General features: G+C 32.8%; 1 long non-coding RNA gene across 1 annotated transcript; it reads left to right on the plus strand.

The window, feature by feature from the left end:
- Positions 1-12,470: 12,470 nt before the first annotated feature.
- LOC145794601 (uncharacterized) lies at positions 12,471-14,881 on the plus strand. The gene is made up of 3 exons (XR_014334522.1): positions 12,471-12,824; positions 13,610-13,678; positions 14,780-14,881. It is a non-coding gene; the product is annotated as an uncharacterized LOC145794601 (long non-coding RNA).
- Positions 14,882-22,114: the final 7,233 nt, after the last annotated feature.

Below are 22,114 nucleotides of genomic sequence, written 5' to 3' on the forward strand. Positions count from 1 at the left end.
GCTTATAACTCTCAAAGAAGTGAGCGTTTACTTATGAATCAAACTAAGTCTCACCACACTCTCAAGCTTGAATTATGGTGTTCAAGACTCAACCAAGGTTCCTAAGCTAAGGTATGAAGGTGTATATGGTGCATGGATATAGGTTCAAGGTGATAGGTTTGCTCAAAGTGTTGCTTGCATAAGAAGAAGGAGAAAAGGGAGCTCTCAAGGTGGTGTAGACGCTTTTTAAAAATTCTTCAACCCTCAAAACAGAGATATATGGTTGTTTTTATAGAATTTGAGCAAGAAGGGTCATAAATATCTTCAAAAATGGACAGCTGGCGGGCTCCCACCCAGAACAGTGTTTCTCGCTACTAAGGCATGGGTGTCCTTCAATAGCTGCGGCCGGCCCTCAATGAGGCACAGCTGGGCCTCAATGTGTTCTCCTGTTTTTCTGTTTCAGCCTCAGCATAGGGTGGCACAATGTGTAAAAATGAATTTCTTAGGTATAATCAGTGGAAATATGGGAGGTTTCGTATTGTTTCGGAGCTTTAAACATGGCCCTTTCATTGAGTTCTCGAACTATGCACAACACCATTTTCATCATCGAGTGTACCAGACACAGTGCTCGAGCCTTGCGGGCAATCAAAAATGAGGTGTCCACAGCGGCGTGGACAGAAACGACGCGACATGATAGCACGTGTCAAGTACAAACCAGTGAGGAAAGGACACGTGGACAAAATGGTTGGAAAGACTGTGTGACAGGTCATGCGCAGTTAGAAATTTTGAAATTCATGATTAATGAGGCAATAACCTCGGCTACAGGAGTAATTTCGGTTGAGAAGCTTAAAGACCTTGATTCTTGGTTCTTGAACATGGGAAAAGTGAACGATTAAGTCCTGGAATAATGAGGCCTACGAGTCATGATCTCGATCAGAAAGATGAATGGATTGCTAGCCGACGTGTTATATGGACAAATGACGTAGGTTCCATCACCTTAGGTTGTCGAGGTAAATGGGACCTAGAGAGTAGTTGTGGGGATATATTTTGTGAATGACAGCACATGGCCAAGGTGACGCCGAAGTGTCAGCCAAGGTACCACGTAGCCTGGTCCTGATGCCGAGGTGATCTCGGTTAGACCGAGGTTATCTACGAAGATACTGGAATCCGAGATAAGCAGATAAGGGACAAGAGTCCTAGAATATGGGAGGATCTCAGTCTGGATAAAGATAAAACTCTTAGGGAGTTTATCCCTATCTAGCTGAGATTCCAAGATGAGCATTGAGCCTGAGTCCACTGAAGTGAGGCTTCTATAGGGATCAGGTCAGTGCTGGCTATAAAAGCAAGGCACCCTCGTGGGTCTCAGGTATGCGTGATATACTGTGAGCAATAAGTTTTTTCTTATGAGGCAAGGACAATTTGTTATCTTTGAGAGATATTTGATTACTGACTTAAGCGTCAGAGTGCCCCCGGGTGGACGAACCACCGTCGGATTCTTATTTTTCTGTGACAAGTTGTTCGGGCTTAATCTATTATGCCGGTACTCTCCAGCTGTGTTCTCCGTTTGGTTGTGTGGTCAAAAATCAACACCCATAGTTATTATTCAATCAGTGGCTATTCTTTGGGCTATATGGTTACAAAGGAACAACTACGTATTTAATTTGAGTTCTAAGAATATTGAAGATACAATTGAGGAAGCGAAGGAACTCTCAGCTTTAGCTATATCTATTGAATATCATGGGTCCTTTGTTTTTAGTGATGATGATGTAGGTATGGTGTGATAACCCTGTTCCGTATTATGCTAATTGATCTTAATTATGATGTGAATATATGTTTAATGTGATTTTGAGTGTCATTTAAATGATTATATGTGGTTTTGAATTTCTATATGTTCATCGTAGAAAAATCTGTTAAACTTACCATTGTAAATTGAAAATTGAAGGCCTTATCGGCCACAGAAACTGAAATTGACCACGCCATTGTGATTAGCATAATTTTTAGAGCCTATGGTGAAATTTAATTGAAAAATTATTTGGATCAAAATAATTAGATTCAGAATGATTAAATTAGGCTCAATTACTTAGCCTTAATCAATTTGATTAGCCAAGCCTATAAATAGGCTTATATACACTCAATTCCTCTCTTTTGAACTCATACTTGCTGAGATTACACTTTAGAGAGAGAGTGTGTGCCGATTGTAGAGAGAGAGGAAACTCAAGTTAGAGAATTGAACAAGAAGCTTGAAGATCTTGAGGATTAACCCACAAATTAACTAGAGTTTGGAATATTGGAGCTCATAGGTAAGTAATTGGGCATGAATTCATGAGTTTGAGTTGTAATTTTGTGGATTCAAGTTATATGGTAATCAATGACAAGAATTAAGTTGAATTTGAAGTCAATATGACTATGCATGTAGAGTATGCCATGATATTTCATAATCAAGCATAAAGCATGTTAATTATGAGAAATTGAGAGTTGAATCATACATGCAAGCATAGTTTTGTTGAGCTTCATGAGAATAAGCATCACTTGTGTCATTTGAAATAGTATTGGGGTCTATATTACACATGCATAAATGATCCATAGAGATATGAAGTTTGTATAAAGTTAGAATGCATGAGCTTTGACCATGTCAAGAAGAATGTTAAATAATTTGAGAATTAAATCATGATTTTGAACAATTGACCTCATATTGCTTATGTCCTCATGATATATAATGTGCTTCCATGTTTTTGAACCAAGAACACGAGTTTTAGGCTTTTGAATGTCAAGTTTGAGCTTCAAGAACAATTCTAGAAATTCCAAAATTTGGTATGTCCGCTCGAGCGGGGAAAGTGCCGCTTGAACGTGAAATGTTAGTTCCCAGAACTTTTGCAGACATTGATGTACACTCGAGCGCAAAGAGTCACGCTCGAGCACCCAGCCACGTGTTTTGACTCTCAGCTCGAGCATCCGAGGTCACGCTCGAGCGCAAAAATGAGGCAACCAGTACTTTTACAGACTAGAGGGGTCCGCTCGAGCGGGTAGCCCTGTTTCAAAAATTTTGAAAAGTTGTTTTGTGCTTCATTTTTCGTTCCCTTTTATTTCTAAGCATTCTTAGGCATACGTTGAGCATTGTAAATGAATCAAGAAGATAAGAAAGATGCCTAAGAGAAATGTATAAGCTAGGAATGGATTGAATAGCTTGCGACCCAATATGTGTTATGTATTGTGTAGGGTCAAGCCCAAGGGCAAATCCACCGGCAGAACACTGTGAGTAATATCTTATTAAAGATATTTTGAAATATGTTATTTGCCCAATTGCTTACTCCTATTTGAGTTTCATAAATCTGTTGATTTGAATTATGGACAAATATTCGTTATGCGAATGATTGGGCCAAAGGCCGTCGGACATGAATGATTGGGCCAAAGGCCATTTGACATGAATGATTGGGCCAAAAGCCGTCGAACATGAATGATTGGGCCAAAGGTCGTTGGACATGAATGATTGGGCCAAAGGCCATCGGATATGAATGAATTGGGCCCGAGGCCGTTTGATACGTCTGGATCTATAGTCGCTTGATGCATTAGATAGAAACATGAATTGGGCCCAAGGCCGTCTGATGTATTTGTTTCAAATTCCGTTTATGTATCTTCTTTATTTGATATTATTTACTAGGCTTTCGCTCACTCTCATTCATGTGTCTATAGATGAGCCAAGAGATGTCCAAACCTAGCCTCAGTAAAGTATGCGAGAACAGTCGAAGTTTTGGAGAGTCAGCCCGAACATCTCACGCACGAGACTTGTTTTCCCCCTTTTGCTCTTTTGTGATAATTTTGCTACGATTGGCGAAAATGTTGGACCACCTTTGTACATATAAGCTTTGGGTTTGGCTAACTAAGACTTGAATGATTCTATGTGTATGGAACCTTAAGCTATTTCCTTTTTGGTGTGGGTTATTAATGAATATATCTTTGGGATGTTTTGATGTGCCATGTAAGCACAGCTCTATGGACAATTTGTAAGTTTGCTTCCGTTTTGGCCCCTCAACTCTAATAAATATGTTTTATTTGGTTTGAGGCCGTAGGTAATCCATTTATTACTGGCCAGTTATGACCTTAATCCATAGGGGCGGGTTCGGGTCATGACATATGGGGAACAAACAAATTAATCAGTGTGTTTTGCAGCATGTACGAGAGCATTTTGATGGTTCATATACTTGGATAATCCTCATTGACAGAGCATGGAAATCAAATCACTCCTGTGCAGGTATTGCTTGGGTTTGTGTGGATAACAAGGATCAAAATCTACATCAAAGTGCATTAGTGGTGAATCCACTTCCTAGTCCACTGGCAGTTGAAGCTATGGCATTCTTGGAAGCTTTATGTTGGGCCAGGGATACAGGGATAGCATGTCTAACTATTCAAACTGACTGTTAAGTTTTGGTTAAGATGTTGCAGAGCAAAGAAACAATAGTAGACTAGCAGATTATGTCTATTGTTAGTGATATCATTAGCTATAGTAAGTATACGAGCACAAAATAATCTTCTCGTATAATCCTATTGACGAAGTTTGCACTCCTCCAAACGTCGTCGCTTTACCACCTGAAAATACAAACGTGAGCTAGCTGGCGGGTGTGTGCCGGAAACCTCTCTGATGGCTAAGTCAGCAAAATAGACAATAGACATAAAAGTTCTGTGTATTCGAGAGTAAGAATTGCAATACCTGTCCATAGGTTTATTATGAGCTTTTATAGATTCCACGTGGCACAGTCCTTGTAGGATTCTCACCTTAGCAGAGTCCTCCTATGAGTCTTATACCTAAGGATAATGTTTATCCTTAGAACACCCTTCTTACTGCAAGCCAAATGAGATGGCCGCACTCTGTTCGGCTATCGATGCCAAACCGAGCCACCTTGCTCTAAACTGCACCAATAGCCACACACAGTTCTACCGAGTTGTGTATAGCTCAGCCCTAAAGAAGGAAATACTCTTGTTCGACCGTGGATTGTACGGGTAACTAGGTTCAAGATCTAGTCACTACCTCTGACTGGCCTATAACAGGCTCAGCCCAAAACCGGGCTACTCACTGATGTTTACCTCGGCCCGCTAAATGACCAACGTGTGCAATCCATTTTATCTAGCTCGGCCCAATTTTGGTCACACAAATTACCCTCTTAGTAAGGATTTTGATTATGTTTGTCTTAGTAAGGTAGGAGGGAAAATAATCCAACCAACGCATAAACTTACAACTGATGTTATTAAGGTATTTGTCCAATATATTATGGTGGCTAGTTCTGAAATATATATTCAAAGTTGTTGCGGTGGTTGGGCTTTTGCTTCCCATCTACTGCTTAAATCCCCCAACAATTTTATATATATATATATATATATATATATATATATATATATATATATATATATATATATCCCAATAATTATATATATATAGAGAGAGAGAGAGCATAGTATGTTGAATGCATGGTTACTTCTTATGAGTAACATCAATCTGGTTTCAATTTTTTTTAAATTAATTTTTTATTTTTTAAATTTTTTTATTTTATTTTTAGTAAATATTTTTTAAATTTTAATTAATTTTTTTTTTACTTTTTTAAATGTGTCTTACTTAAATGTATCTAAAAAGTAAAATATTTGTAAAAAATATTTTAAAAAATCAATAAATACACAAGAATACGAAAATTTACTAAATTTTTATTTTTTGTATTTAGTGAATTTTTTAAAGATTTTTTCACAAGTATTATATTTTTTAAGTGTATTTATGTTATGTATATCTATAAATTAAAAAAAATACTTAAAAAATTTTAAAAATTCAATGAAAACACAAAAATACAAAATACCAAAAAAAAATTCATTTTTTAAAAAGTGAACCCTGAAAAGTGAAACCAAAATATTTTTTTGTGAATAAGAATGGAAACACATGCCTTTGTTTTGGTTGCAACTTGTAATTTATTTTTATTTTTAGTGAATATTTTAAATTTTAGGGTAAATTATTCTAACATTTCTTAAGGTTTCTATTTAATACAGATTCCCCTCACCTTTGAAAAATTACATTGCCCTCCCTAATGTTTGTAATATCATTACAAATTGCTCCTGAATTACTGATATCATGTCTTAAAATTTTCTAAATGACCATTTTACCCTTTTCACTATCATTTTTTCTTCCTATCATCATGACTACATTCTACAACTTTTCATCGTTAAATTCTACATGAAAATATTCTTTTTGAGTAATGATATACAAATATAAATTTTATATAAAATTTTCAAACACAATGATATAGTTCAATGGTGTCCTTTCACTTTAAAACAAAACACAAATAAATATGATTTATATTTACAACAATATCACTATCACAACATTTTTATGATATTTTTTTTATAAATTTTTATATATGAATATAATTTTTCATTTTTATTTCTACCATTATATCTAGATTGGATCGATTTAATTTAGATATATTTAAAAAGTATAAAATCTGTACAAAAAATTATAAAAAAAAATCTAATAAATACAACAAAATAAGATAATGTATTGAATTTTTATATATTTGTATTTGGTGAATTTAATTATAAAAAAAAAACACAAAATATGATACTTCTTAAGTATATCTAGATTAGGTGTATCTAAAAAATAAAAAATAAAAACTGCTTAAAATATTAAAAACATTCAGTAAAATTTTAAAAAAAAAACACAAAAAAAAAACTCAATTTTTTGTGCGAGTTAAACCAAAGAAGATGATTGTTATTTCCCTTAAAATGACATAAACAAAATATCTATATTATTTTTTTATTTTATATGTATAAAAGTTAAGGGACAAATATGTCATTTTAATTGGACAGGGAGTAAGTCTAATGTTTAAAATGTGAAGGGGAATTTATATTAAATAAAAATCTTAAGAGATGTCGGTGTAACGCACCCTTAATTTTAAGTTAAAACTTTTTACTTTTTAAGATGTTCTACTCTATAAAGAATCCAAAAAATTGACTTGAGGTTTTTTTTTTTAAAAAAAAAAAAAATCACTAACAATAAAAATTAAACTGAAAAAATAAGTAAACTTTTAAACAAAGCGAAAAACCGACCTTGGAGCAATTGCAACATTAGGCTATAACATTTTAGCATGTCCATTGCAAAGTTGAATTATGATACTTGTAAGAGTCAGTTTGAATGGTAAGTCACTTAGATTCTATTTAGAAGGTCTTGTGTTCGAGTTTTGATGTCTTATTAATATCAAGTGATTAGGCATGTCTCCAGTTTACACTCTAGAAGTGAGTCTCATGTCTAAGATTATTGTTGGTTATTAAAAAGTAAAAAAGAATTGTCAAAATTGTTATTGGTTCTGCAACAAATCTTAGCAGCACATGGGAGAGGCACAAGCACAACAAGGAGAATAATTGTGTAATTATAACTAGGAAACTATCAACAACTTTACATTAATAATAGTTAATATCAAACTGCCCTCAATAGCTTTGTATATAAAGAGAAAGGAAGGTGTACTTGCATGTGCTTATATGCATTATTACTATTATTCTCCTTTTTCTAAAATGGGAGGGGCAAGGAAATGACCTAATCGTGTAACCTGACTCACAAAGAGTAAAACCTCTTAAGTATTACAAAAATAATTATTCGTATACATATGGCCTGTTTCGTATAATTTGTCTCAAATTGAAAACTGATAATCAGGTAGTAGAAACTAACATCACCCCTCATCAAGTTTTTAAATAATCAATTTTCTTTCTAATTTATTTTATTAATTGTTTATTTTATAAACAATTAACGAAAGTTATACCAACCATTCTTGAAATAAACTTGCAGAATAAATAAAACTATAAGTAGTCTTACAAAGGGGGTGTTTGGAAAGTTGGGTTAGAGGTTAAAATAATTAATAAAGATAAAATAGACTAAAATAGTAAATAAGACAAAATGTTATATCTAAACCAATCATTTTTTTTTTCCTCTCACAACCATCAAATCAACTACAAAAAAAAGAAGATGAAGCTAACTATCATTCTAAACACAACTTTTTTAACTAGGTTAAAATAAGCAAAAAAAATTAACTAAAATAGTCTATTTTCAAACAAGGTCAAATTGTACCAAATAGGGTTGTTGTGTATATTTGATTTTTTCTAAAGTTAAAAATAAATAAGAAAGTGTCATTTGTGTACTACCAAAAAAATCTTTCCATTAATTTGGGAATTGATAAATCCATGACCAAACTTTAGAATAATACTATATGTACCAATTGATATACTAATTAGTGTACTAACAAATAATGTGACATAATTTTAGAGGCTTTGAATTTTATAATTTGTATAATGGGTGAGATCATAGTGTTAAAGTGACAATGCCATAGCATATATTGATACACTAATTAGTATCATAATTGATGCGTGTAGTGCCACTGCAAACTTTATGGAACCACAACCCCTTGTTTTGCATCAAATGGTTTGACTGAATTTTATTACTCTCTTTTTGTATGTTAATCATATGGTTTAATTTGATGATATCTAAAATATTATGGAATATATTATAATTTTTCAATATACATATTTTGCATTCTTTAACACAATATGTACTATGCATGTTTGAAATTCGTAAAAGTTATTGTGCATAAAATCTATTTGTCACTATTCACTATTCACGTTTTGAAAAAATCCGTTTATCACTATTCAATTTTTTTTGACAAATTTGATATACTCACATGAGATGGTGGGTTATGTTTATTAGAGTGTACTGCAAAAATTATAAAAGAAATATATATTTTTTCAAATGTATTATAATAGTTATTTAAAAAGATTTTACTGTGCAATCAAATATTTTAATAGAAGAGTTACTATGCTAGTTACTGTGCAACATTTGAAAATCGTAAAATTTTGAAGCAAATCAGCAGAATACTATTCATCGAGTGCAACCTGGCAAATATTTTCAAATGGAACGTTGCTCTGCATGCTATAAAGTCAAGACAAGGAGCGTTTGTCTCAACCAATATAATTTTGTCGATGCATTGAAGTGTTTTGGTAAGAGAAAAATAAGAAGTGAAGAAGAGAAAAATCTGTGATATTGAAATTTTCAAATATTGTATTGTGCTTCATTGAGTTATATTTTCTATGAGAAAATTTATTGAGAGTTTGAGTAAAATTGTAAAAGGGTTTTCTATTATTTATTCATATTATTCTTGTAAAAAGAGAGAATTTTTATGAGTGATTTTTTGAGATAAAATCATTTGGGTTATGTGTGACTAGGCACCAGATTCTAAATTAGTCGGAGTGATCGAGATTGGTCATTTGTTGTAAAGGTTCACTAGCACCCGTGAAACTAGTGGTGCAACTACTATTTGAAAAAGAGTAGAGAAATTCCTAAGAGGATACTTGGAGAGTGGACGTAGGCCCGACATGCCGTACCACTATAAATCGCTATGTTTGATTTCTCTTCCCTTTGCTCATTTTATTTCATTACTTTATTTTATATTATTGAGCATATTTATTTATTTATTTATTATTTGGGTTAATTTTTAATTTGACAATTTATTTAGAAACCCAATTCACCCATCTTGGGTTGCCTATCTAGGATAATAATTAGTATCAAAGTGAGGGCTCTTATTTATTTTTTGACTTAACCATCAAGAGTAGATCATGACAACCAATTTTGATGTTTATTTTGCTGAAGGTCAATTGTTCTTTAGACCACCATTGTTTGATGGCTCAAATTATACTTCATAGAAAGCAAGAATGAAAATTTTCATTCAAGCTTTAAACTATAAGTTATGGAGAATTATAGTCAATGGTCACAAAATACCCTCCAAGACCATCCAAGCACGAATCTTGCCTAAAGAAGAACACGAATGAGACGATAATGATTTGAGAAGCATTCAAATGAATGCTGAGGTCATGAATCTTTTATTTTGAGCTTTAAATTCTAATGAGCTTAATAAAATCTGTACATATGAATCGGCCAAAAAAATTTGGGATAAATTAGAGACCATACATGAAGGGACCAACCATGTTAAAGAATTTAAAATTAGTATGTTGATTCATAATTGTGAGCTTTTTCAAATGAAATCCCATGAATCTATTTTTGAAATATTTTCTAGATTTACTAACATTATTAATGTTCTAAAATCTCTTGTAAATCTTATACTTATATTGAGTTGATAAGAAAAGATCTCAATCCTTGCCAAAAAATTGGGAGTCAAAAGTGACTGCTATTCAAGAAGCAAAAGATTTAACAAGATTAAGTATGGAAGAGCTTTTTGGGTCTCTCATGAACCATGACTTGTAATGATGAATGGAAGCAAAAAGAAAATTAAACCTGCTTAGAGAGATGATGATGAATGTTGCTCCGATGAGGAAAGCATCAACAATGAAGCATCTCACCTGTGCTTAATGGCAAATGAAAATGATGAGGTATGTGATTTTAATAATGAGTCTTATTCTTTTTGATGAATTACAATCCACATTTTGAAGAATTGCATAATGAATTTTGAAAACTTGGCATTAAAAATATTACTCTTAAAAAATTGCTTTCAAATTCAATGAAAGAAAATGAATCATAAAATTGAAATGTTACAAAAAGATTTTTTAAAGATAAAAAAAGAAGATGACATTTTGAAATAAAAAGAATCCCCTATTTTGAAAAATGAACTAGATGATTTGAAACTTGAAAATGATGTTTTGAAAAATGAAACTGAAATATTCAAAAATAAAAATGAAGTCTTTAAAAATGAAAATGAAACTTTAAAAAATAAAAATGAAAGTTTAAAAAGGGAAAATATTCTCTCAAGAATTTTTCAAGTGATTTGAAAATTGAAAATGATTCCTTAAAAGAAAAAATTGAAAATTTAAATAAAACAATTTTCAAGTTTACCTAAGGAAAAGAAAATTTAAATAAATTACTTGAAAATCAAAGATGCATTTTGACAAGGTCGGTATTGGGTACAAACCCCACAAGAAACAAATATTTTATAAAAATTTCTTTGTTAAAGAATCATCATTTAGTAATCCTAATATTGTATGTCATTATTGTAATAGAAATGGTCACTCAATTTCATCATGTCAATTTAAAAAATGATTACATGGAACAAAAATGATATGGATTCCAAAATTAAGTAATTCTAAACCTAACATTCACGGACCCAAAAACGTTTGGGTACAAATATCGAAAACTTGATTATTATTATTATTTTGTTTTTTTTTTTTTTTTTTTTTTGTAGGTGTGCTTCAAGGTGAAATTGGGTAGAAAAAAATGGTATTTGGACATTGGATGTTCAAAATATATGACCGGAGACAATATTTACCACATCTTTTCGAATGAACAGTAATCACGCAACATTCAACAACAACAATAAATAATTGATATCCGTAGTTTTGGTAAAAGTTGGTTTTCAAATCTCAAAATATTTCATATTAATAATAAAAATTTTACTCTCTTGCATTTATGAAATACATACATGTTTATCTTGCATACTTGCCATACCATATCCTTAAATCACAGATGAGTCACGTGAAGGTAGAGGAAAAAGAGAAGAAAATAAAATTATTATTGTTTTGATATTTTGACTAAAAAGATTTTTTTTAAAGAGAGATTTTTTTTATGCACAAAAATGTTTAAAAAAATTGTGATTTAATTTCAACTTTAATCATTTTGATTAAGCCACATTATAATGAAGATGATTTTGATGATATAGTACATTGATATTTTTCCTGTGAGCTAATATTTGATTTATGTGTTACATTTTAAAAAATTCAAAAATAACATTCTAAACCCTTAATTGATCATGACACCAATTGAAATCTTCTCATATTTTGAGTTTATCTATTTTCACTAAAGATAAAAGAGGAGAGTGAAATATAATAATCACTACAAGAATTTACACATTTTGCGACCACTTTTGCCGACCAAAAAAATTTTGGTAGCAAAAAAATGACATTTGGCGACCAAATATTAATTAGTCGCGAATGATCATTATTTTTGGTGACCAAATGTTATTGGTCGCAGAAGGTTATATTTTGGCGACCAAAAAATATGTTGGTCGCAGAAAGTGGTATACTTTTGCCGACCAACTACAAATTTGGTCGCGGAAGGTCACACATTTTTTGGCGACCAAAAATTTGGTTGCGAAAAACTTATTTTCAGCAACCAAAAAAAATTAGTCGCCAAATTAGTACTTTTTGCGACTAATATTTTAGTCGCCGTTGATTGAGATTTGGCGACTAAAAATTTTTGTCGGTGAAAGAACCTGTTTTTGCAACTAATTTGATCTTTTGGTTGCAGAAAGTTTGGGGGGAAATTTGATTTTTATAGAGGCAGGAATTGAAAATTTTTGGCGACAAAAACATTTGGTCGCCATTTTTAAAACAAAAACCATTTGTACCACGCATTCACCTTCACATGCTCTCTCTCTCTCTCATTTCCTTTTGTTTGCATCGCTCTCCTACTACTGATTACCCCAACCCACTCCATCCACCAGCTCCAGCTATGAAAAAGCATATACATACACTTTCAAAACCCATATCATAAATTTCTAGGGTTTGAATTTTCAAATGCAAATCCATTCTTCTTCTTCTTCATAGATCAGAGAGAGAGAGTGTGTGTGATAAATTGAAATTGATAATGCCAAGGCAGAATCGGCTTGTGGAGGGTTTGATTCCCGGATCCTGCAAGATCCGAAAGAGGGGTTGCTCTTTGTCTTCGTCTTCGTCTTCGTCCTCTGTGTTGCAGAATTACCGATTCAAGCGGGCCATTTTGGTGGGTAAGCCTCGAGGATCCAGATCGAGCACTCCGAGGTGGGTTTCTTTTTGGTGGGTTTCTTCGTCCTCTGTCTTATCCATCTCACAGTCCTGTTTCAGAGGTGGGTTTCTTTTTCTTTTTTTGATAAATTTCTTTGATTGCTGTTTGGTTGCTGAGAAAACAGTTGAATAAAAAGGATATTTCTATTAGTAGTTGGTGTTTTCAAAATGTTTGATGTGTTGATGGTATTGTAGAAATTGGTAGCTGTTTAAACAAAATTAACTTGCAATTTAGATAGAAATATCAAATTGGCTTGCAGAAGGACAAACAACTTAAAATTTGTGAAAATTTTAGAAGCATAAATATATGAAGCTTGGTTCCTTTCATGTGTAAAAATATTTGCAGTGCTTTGGCGTGTTTGAATCAGAAACTGCAACCACTTAAAATTATAAGATTGGTGTTGTTGGAAATTTCTATTGTTTACCTTCCTTTCATGTGTAATAATAACTATGTGCAGTTCTTTGGTGTGTTTGAATCTCGGTAAAAAGGAACCCATTTTGCTTGCTAAAACACAAAAAACATAAAAAGCCTTCAATTTAAATGGTTAAAAAAAATATATGGGGATAAATTCTTTAAGCTTTGCGTTAAGAAGCTTGGATTTGCCAAATGTTTTTCTTTTCCATTTCTTTCTCATACACTTTATGAAGCAAGTACTTCTTCTGCTAAGTCCCTGTAACTTGTCAAGTCAAATATTTATTAATACCTGATTGAGGATGTGTTCATTTCTGTTGGAGCTAGCAATATTCATAGAAACTGCCATGTTTTTGAGTTTTCAAACCATGCCAATGTTGTTCTGTTAATTAGATGTATATCTAGAGCTAATTTCACATTTTCTATTTTCAACAGCTCAGAGCTTTCATTAAAGCTCATAATCTTCATGAAACTCAGATATTTGCCAAAATTGAGACAGTGGAGGTAAGCTAGGCATTGACATTATAATTGAACTCCTGAAGGAAATGATATGTTCTATTTTGCTGTTATATAATTGCAACTGTAGTGTATAGATGGAACTATCACCATTAACCTTAGCCCCAGAAAAAAAAAAAAAAAAAAAAAAAAAAAAAAAAAAAAAAAGAAGAAGCTATTTTAGGAAAACCACTAATTTTTATGTTAAGAAAATAGAAATATTTAATAGTGAGGGAGTGGACACCAAATAGTGTACTCTAAACATTAGATTCAATTTAGAATTTCATGCCTTGGAAATGTCTGAGAGGGGAACCAATGAACAAAAGCAACCATTTAGAAATGCTTTCACTCCATGGGATATTATGGTGGTCTCTTTACATCAAAATTATTGCTACAAATGTGACAGTTTGATTTGGAGACTTCTGGACGCATACATGGATGGATTTTTGTCTATGATTTTTTTGTCGCTGTTTTGTATCATCTCCTAGGTGGATAGTCATGATTAGCTCATTGTTTGAAAATAATCATTAAGGAATTAATGAAGACGAACAAGATCTCCCTATGTGCCCCCAGTGATGTTCAAACAGTGAGAAAAATATGAGATATATAGCAGTCCGCAATTTGTAAATGGCAGAAACTTAAATGAGCCAATTTCTATATACATGTTTGGCAAATGTTGTAAATGAGTAAAGTGATAAATTAGTATGCTCTTTCTTGATATTGATGCTGCCATGATTGTTATTATTATTCTTGTTATTGTTGTGGTTATTATTATATTGTGAGAAGTAGAGAACGTAGCTAAAGGGGTCCACAACAAATTCATTTTCTTACTATTTTTACATACTTTGACTCAGAGTTTGGTAGGTTAATTGCAGAGTATCCATTTCTGATTTTGTGTTTTGTTCAATATTTGTGTGGCTATGAAAACATTGGAGATTTATTCATTCTTGTCTAGAACCTGCAAGACTTTACATTTGAAATCTCTAGCTAAAGAAAGCTTTAAAAAGGAAAAGAACAGAAAAAGTATGAAGTTTATCTGGAATTGACATAAAAAAGTTGAGGAATTGATCTTCTTAAGTTATTGATTACCTTCTTCGTATGACTTTGTAGGGTAATAGCCTTATGAGGATCCTTAATATAGCAGCATTTGCTGTGTGAGGATATTCTTGTACAGATTGAAGAAATTGCAAGCCATTTAATCCATTATTGGGGGAGACATATGAAGCTGCTTATCCAGATAACGGCCTCCATTTTATCTCAGAGAAGGTATTTTTAATTGTTGCTTGAAGTTTTAAAATGTTAAGTGCTTCATATATAATATATTTTTTCCAAGTTTGTGATGTTTAAAGTTGTATATGATTCACTACCTTCCTGATCCTATTCTGTGGGAAAAGATCTATAGAAAAATACTGTTATGCTTATCTGTAACTAACATATATAGAAAATGCTGTAGTTTTTTATTTTATTTTTTATACTTTAAGAATAGATTTTTGAGTCTCCAAACTACGGGTAAGGTTGACTACCTATTACCTCTCCCAAACCCTTATAAAGCAAGAATTGTGTACTGGGTACAACCTTTGAAAATAGATTTTTACCTGTGTGATGTGTCACTCAATTGTAGTGTATAGATGGAACTATCACCATCACCATAGAACTATCACCATTAACCTTAGACAGATCTTACCTTTCTCCAAAAAAAAAAGCTTTAACAATCCCCTGTTTCGCCTAGTATGTATCTTTTTATTTTGTTTAAAATTAATCGATCTTTTCCCAGAATTAAAAAAATTACCCAGAATTAAAATATACGTATAAGATGTATTCTTTGTATAACCCTCAATCACTAACTTTAAATTTACATTGCACACTTTATTTTCCTTATAAAATTATGCCTATAATTTATTATTTTGTGATAAATGTCACTGTTGTACTGATCTAATAGCCTCATATCAGTTGTCTCATACCAATGGAACAAGGTCATACCAATGAAATTGACACCCAAGGTATTTGGATTTGCAGGACAAGTTTATTAGTGGAACCAAGGTTGAGTTAGGTTTCCTATTTCATCGATACACTTTGTTTCGTTCCTTGACATCTGTGACCCAATCTTCAATATTGAGAAGATTTCTTCATCCCTTATGGCTTTAATTCATGGCTTTTAACTGTTGTTTTTATCACAAGTAATGCCTTTTTTTTCCCTTCTTTAATTTGCTTTTCCCTTTTTTTTTGCATCATGTAGCATTTGTGTATCTGGGACAGCATCTTTTTTTGTGTAGGCATGGGACAACATCTTAAGCTTGCTTTCATTGCAGGTACCTGGATCATAATCAATTTACTGGGAGAATCCCGAATGCATTCTATAAGCACACTTTCTTGAAAGAAATGTGAGTTTCTGTCTTCAATCACTACAAGCAAATTACAGTTACCCAACACTAGGTCAAATGCTAACTGATTAAATGCTGTCACAGGTATATTGAAAGAAATGCTTTCCGGCCAGGTGTGAAACCTATTGGCATCCACAATGTCCAGCACTATGTCAATGGTCAGGTTGTCATCGAATCAGCGCGGGATACTCTGGAATCTTGTAGTAAAGCACAAACGGACTCTTATCAGGAGGAAGTTGCAGTTGCTTAGAAACATATCTAGCTTATTCACAGCCTAATAGTTTTTTGGGCTATTTGTATTTTAGTCATGGTGTTTGCATAACATCTTAAATTTGGAATTTGCAATGTTTCTATGGTACCTTCTCATATGTATATATAGAAAGTTTATTTTATATTGTATCAATATTTAGCACTTGAGTACTTCTAGTTTGTGTTTTAAATGAATTATTAGCTTGCATAACATCTTAGGTTTATTATGGATTGAATGAATTATTAGGAATTACAGGTGTATTGTTTTCCTGCTTTGGTGACCAATTTATTAGTCACGATAAATAAATAATTTTTTTTCACAAAAAATGACAATTGTCGACCAAGAGTTTTGGTCGCAAAAAATACATTTATTGCCGACCAAAACAACTCTTGGTCGTGGAAACTCAGTTTTGCCGACCAAAAGTTTTGGTCGCGAAAAGTAACAAATGGCGACCAAAACCTTTTTTGGTCGTGGAATGTCACAATTGGCGACCAAATTTTTTGGTCGCGGAAACGATTGGCGACCAAACTTTTTGGTCGTGAAAATATCACTTTTCGCGACCAAAGTGTTTTAGCGACTAAACGAATTAGTCGCGGTAATGATATATTTCGCAACCAAAAATTTAGTCGGCAAATCCGACTTTTCCCGACCAACCAAAATTTTGGTCGCGAATTATTTATGCCGACCCTCAATTGGCGACCAAAGTAGCGACCAAAAAAATTGGTCGCAGATAACTTTTGCCGACCAAAAATAGACTTTTAGCGACCAATTTTTTTGTTGCCAAAAGTGTTAATTCTTGTAGTGAATATTTATTATGTGTTTACTTAACTTGATATGATCACATTTTATACACTGTATGTTTTATATGATTGTTTTATGATTGCTATATCTGCACAAAATTGCCATAGAAAAATTAAGCACCAACTTAAGCGAGAAATAATTTTGCTAAACACATTTGTTAAACCCCTTTGAGATAATTTATTTATGAAAGGAAAACTAAAAAGTTTCCAAGTCATGAATTAAATGTATGTTTTCTACTACTCTCTTAAGTTCTTTTAAGGTAAATTTCATATGTTCTCTTACATCTTTTGAACTAACATTTTCATTACAAAGATATGGAATGGATTAATTATTCATGAATTTGATTATGTATCATATGATTTGTAATGTATATTCTTTGATGAAGAATGAAGAGAAATATACTCTTGCCAAAAAGGGAAAAAGAAAATCATGCTTATACTTAAATTTGCACTAAATATATTAATTTCATGATATGAACAGTTATATGTTGGACATGCCTTAGTTATGGAATTACCTTAGCTCCATGAGATTATAATGGGTTTAAATTATTGTGAGCAATAATATGTATTCTAAGTAATGTTTGTGCTATAATGTGACAACCCTCACCACTGATTAGTGCTAATCTATGATTAAGCATGTTAACTGACTGACTGACTGAAATCCTAAACTGATTGATTGAGTGTATTAGTTTAAATGCATGTCTATCTGTTTGACTGCTAAATTATCTGTTCATGTTTTATGTCTAAACTGCAAATTGAAGGCCTTATCGGCGGCCGAATCTAAAATTGATGAATGTTTTATGCTAATTGAAATTTATGTGATTTTATAGTATATTTAATTGAAATTTGATTTAGTATGATTAAAATGGATTAATTAAGTTAAATTACAAGAGTTGGACGTATCTACAACTTTGCCATCTAGTGGACTTTGTTAGGCTCTCTATCAATCTTGATTCAAACACATTTCCTCAGCCATTCCTTGAACCTCAACCGACTAGAGAGAGAGAGATAGGAGAAATTGAGTTCAACTTGAAGGTTTTGCTTGGAAATTAAAGGAATTAAAGGCTAATTGCATAATTGAGTCTCCAGACTTGTAATTGAAGAACCTAGGTAAGGATTTCATCCTTTTAATTATGAAATCAAGTTGTATTTTGCATGGTTCATGGAAGATTAGAGTTTTAAAGCCAAGAATTGGTTTGAATGTTGAATTGAGTTGCAATTCATGTATGCATGTGCATATCTTGAAGTTTAGAGTTGTTTTCATGGAAATTATTGCATGCATGTTCATATTTTTGGCCTTGGTCCATGAACTCACCATGTTTTGAAGTTAAATCTTGCATTTGATCTTGTTTTAGAACATTGGAGTTTCAAGGAACCCATGCATGTGTTGAATTTGCATTGTTCTTCATGTTCTTGAAGTTTATTTGAAAATTGTGTTTAATTGAACTACCTTTGGGCTTTGATTTTACAAATTGATCTTCAAAACATGTTATATTATGAGTTTGCTAGTGTTTTCCAAAAAATTATTCCAAAAGGATCGAATTTGATGCTTTAAAGTTGAGTTTTGAGCTTGAGGTTCAAATCTGAAATTTCCAGAATTTGGACTCACACTCGAGCGGGGAACTCCATGCTCGAACGTACAATCTGTGTTCAAGCAGTCCGCTCGAGCGGGTAAAGTGACACTCGAGCGAGAAATGCGTGTATCTAGTACTTTGCATGTGTTTACAGTCCGCTCGAGCGGGAGAATGCACACTCGAGCGAGGACTTGCGTCTCACGCTCGACCGGGTATCGAGCGCCCATCGAGCGTGAATTTCGTGCATCTAGTACTTTTACTGTAGTTTACAGTCCGCTCGAGCGGAGGAATCCAAGCTCAAGCGGATCCTTTTTGTCTGCATGTCCGCTCGAGCAGAGAAAGCCACGCTTCAGCGGGACCCTGTTTCAGCAAAATTTTGAAAAGTGTTTTAAAGTACATCTTTGCATCCTCATTCCATCCTAGGCATTCTTAGGCCTAAGTTAAGGCATCTTAATGAGGATATTGATGTAGAACCACACCGAGGCAAATTAGGGATTAAGTTATTATTTTCCCAACTGTGTAGCTTAGTGTGTGTTCGTTCTGTAATTGTGTAGGGTTGGCATCCGAGGACGCGTACTAGCTTATCTGTAGCCCAGAACTCAGTGGGTAACAATGTTGTAAAGATATGTTCAATTGAGATTATTTTCTGAACAAATGACTGTACTGCTTTATGAAATGACACTGTTTACTGAATGAATGTTTGTCCTATTTGTGAATTGTATTCGTGGCATCCATAGCAATTTACTGCTACTGAACTATTACTGCTACTATTACAGAGATCTCTATTGGTTCCCATGTTTGGAACCACTACTGCTTACTGATATGATGGCCATCATTGACTGTTCGGTCTGTTAAGACCTACTGTACTATTTTGCTATTGGATGTACCACATATGACTATTATAGTTTATGAATGACTGTTATGGCATGAATTATGAGCCACAAACTAAATGACTGATATACTGATAAATGACTGTTTTCAATACTGAAAGGACATCCATTCTTAACCTCTTTACGCATATGTTATTCACTGGGCTTTAGCTTACTGTTTATATATATATATATATATATATATAGGTGTTCAGGTACCGGATCGGAGCTAGGAGCGTTGGGTTTAAACTCCCTTCTTGTCAAGCCAACCACTGTGCCTTACTGCGAGGTTCCGAGTCCTTCAAGCTAGGGCTTTCTAGGGTGTTTTAGATTCATCCTTTCTGTCTCTATTTTTGTATAGACTGTATAGACCTGTACTGTACTGTTAAGGTAGGGACTTGGTCCCTAACCCGAATGTTTGTATATGTATGTATAGTACTGTTTTGTTCTGCATGTAAATATGTTTTAAAAAAAAAAGTCTTGTGCATACAGACTGTCACAGCTCATTGGACATCTTTTAATTACTGTTTTGGCTTCTGCCAGCCCCTATGCTCTGTATTACTGTTTTACTGTTAAGCAGGCCTTCAGTAATCTCGGATTACTAGCCGGTTACGGTACTAATCCCATAGGGGCGGGTTTGGGTCGTGACATAGAAGTACCTTAGTTTGGATATTGGTATTAGTAACAACAGTGACAATTGGTATCAAACATATGAGTTTGTTCTTTCATTGCTATATAATACTGTTATTATCAATTTTGCTCATTATTAATATGAGCTTGAACTATATTTATCTATCTACCCATTAGTAACTTTGAAATGGATGATTATGTGAGATATCATGAGACTTGCATCTTTAAACATCATCGCGTATTGGTATCATCACTCATTGTTTTTCTCCATTGCACAGATTTGTAATTGCTCATTGATTTCTTACTTAATAGTCTAAATACTCCTACATAATATTTATACATTTTTAATTAACTCTTTCTTTATTATTATTAACACACACAAAAAAAATATTTTTATGTGATTTTTTATTATAAATTCTCTCTCTCACCCACTCGTCATCCCATTCTCTCTCTCACTCTCTATCTGTGACACCCTAAGTATTTAATTAATACCATAATCAATCATGATAATAATAATAATAATAATAATAATAAATAATGCAACAACCTTATTTTATATAATCGTAGACCATAGGTTGTCCACGTGGAGGTTAGGGAGAGCTAATCAAAAGATGGCAATTTGATGAAGGCACCACGTGGAATGGATGGGTGACGCACCCGTAATTAGCTTAAGTATAAATAGCGAAGTGAACATTAGCAATCGAAACAAAAACAAAGAAAATGAAGAAAGTTAGTAAGCAAAGATAAGGGAAACAGAAACCGGGAAGGAAGAAAAAAATGGGGGATTCGATATTAAGGTGAGTTATATTATACTTTGAGTTACCATAATATATTTTACGTATGTTTTGAGTTACCATAATTTATTTTATGTAATTATATTTTAATTATGTTATTTATTTTAGGAACCTTATTTTATATAATAAAAAAATCCATGGATATAACTGTTTATTAAAATGTGTTTTGAGTAATTATTTTATAAGTATCACCACGGAGGTCTCATGCCTTGGGGGACTTAAATAACCATTGGCTCCTGTTTGGCCACTTTGTGGTCCTCTGTTTGTCGTGGATTCATTGACTCCTGTCCTGATTGTCACTCCAGTGACCCATGTTCTGTTATGTTCTGCACTGTGGTTATAGTTATTTACGTAACTTTTATTTCAGTTTCTGTCACTTAAATAATTTATATATGCAACTTAAATTATGTTAATGTTTTAGCTTACATAACTATCCATGGCTATTTTTGTACCTCTATACTCACAGCATAATATTTATCACTCTGTCATGTGCTTATAACTGTTATCCCTTTCAGGTGACGAGACTTAACAAGATCAAGATGGGAGATAAACCACAATGTTTTCTTTTTTTTTGTACTATCTGTATTTCTAATTGGACACTTGAAATAAAATAAAAGCCCAAATGACTATGTTTGTTTCCTTTAAATAAATATTTGGTACCCAATTATTTTAATTTATTTAATTTATCTGCTTGCGCTACGACTACAAAATTTTTAGAATTATTTTATTTTTATCTTGTTGTAACACCGAGCATTTGGATACTGGGTTTGGGTCGTGACAAAAGTGGTATAAAAACTTTACAAAAAATAAAACAAAACAAAACAAAACCCTAAGTGTCTGTTAATAAAAATATATATATTATCATAAAATAAAAATAAATAAATACTATATTTTGTCCAACATCATAATTGTTTAATTATATATAGATATATATTGTCATAATATAAAATAAATAAATAAAATATTGTGTCCAACATGATTTAAATAAATATTGGATAGGTTAAGTTTTCCTGTATTGTAGGACATGGCACACCAGGAAGAATTGATTTGGTTCAAGCCCCAGGGAGCGCATCTAGCCCCTAACTTATTGGAAAGATGGGGGACTCAGAAAGCACTATCGGATAGACCCACCCCAACCTTGACCGAC

This window comes from Camellia sinensis, chromosome 7 (assembly GCF_055761805.1).
Source record: "Camellia sinensis isolate YWXY chromosome 7, ASM5576180v1, whole genome shotgun sequence".
In the NCBI taxonomy this organism is placed as follows: Eukaryota; Viridiplantae; Streptophyta; class Magnoliopsida; order Ericales; family Theaceae; genus Camellia; species Camellia sinensis.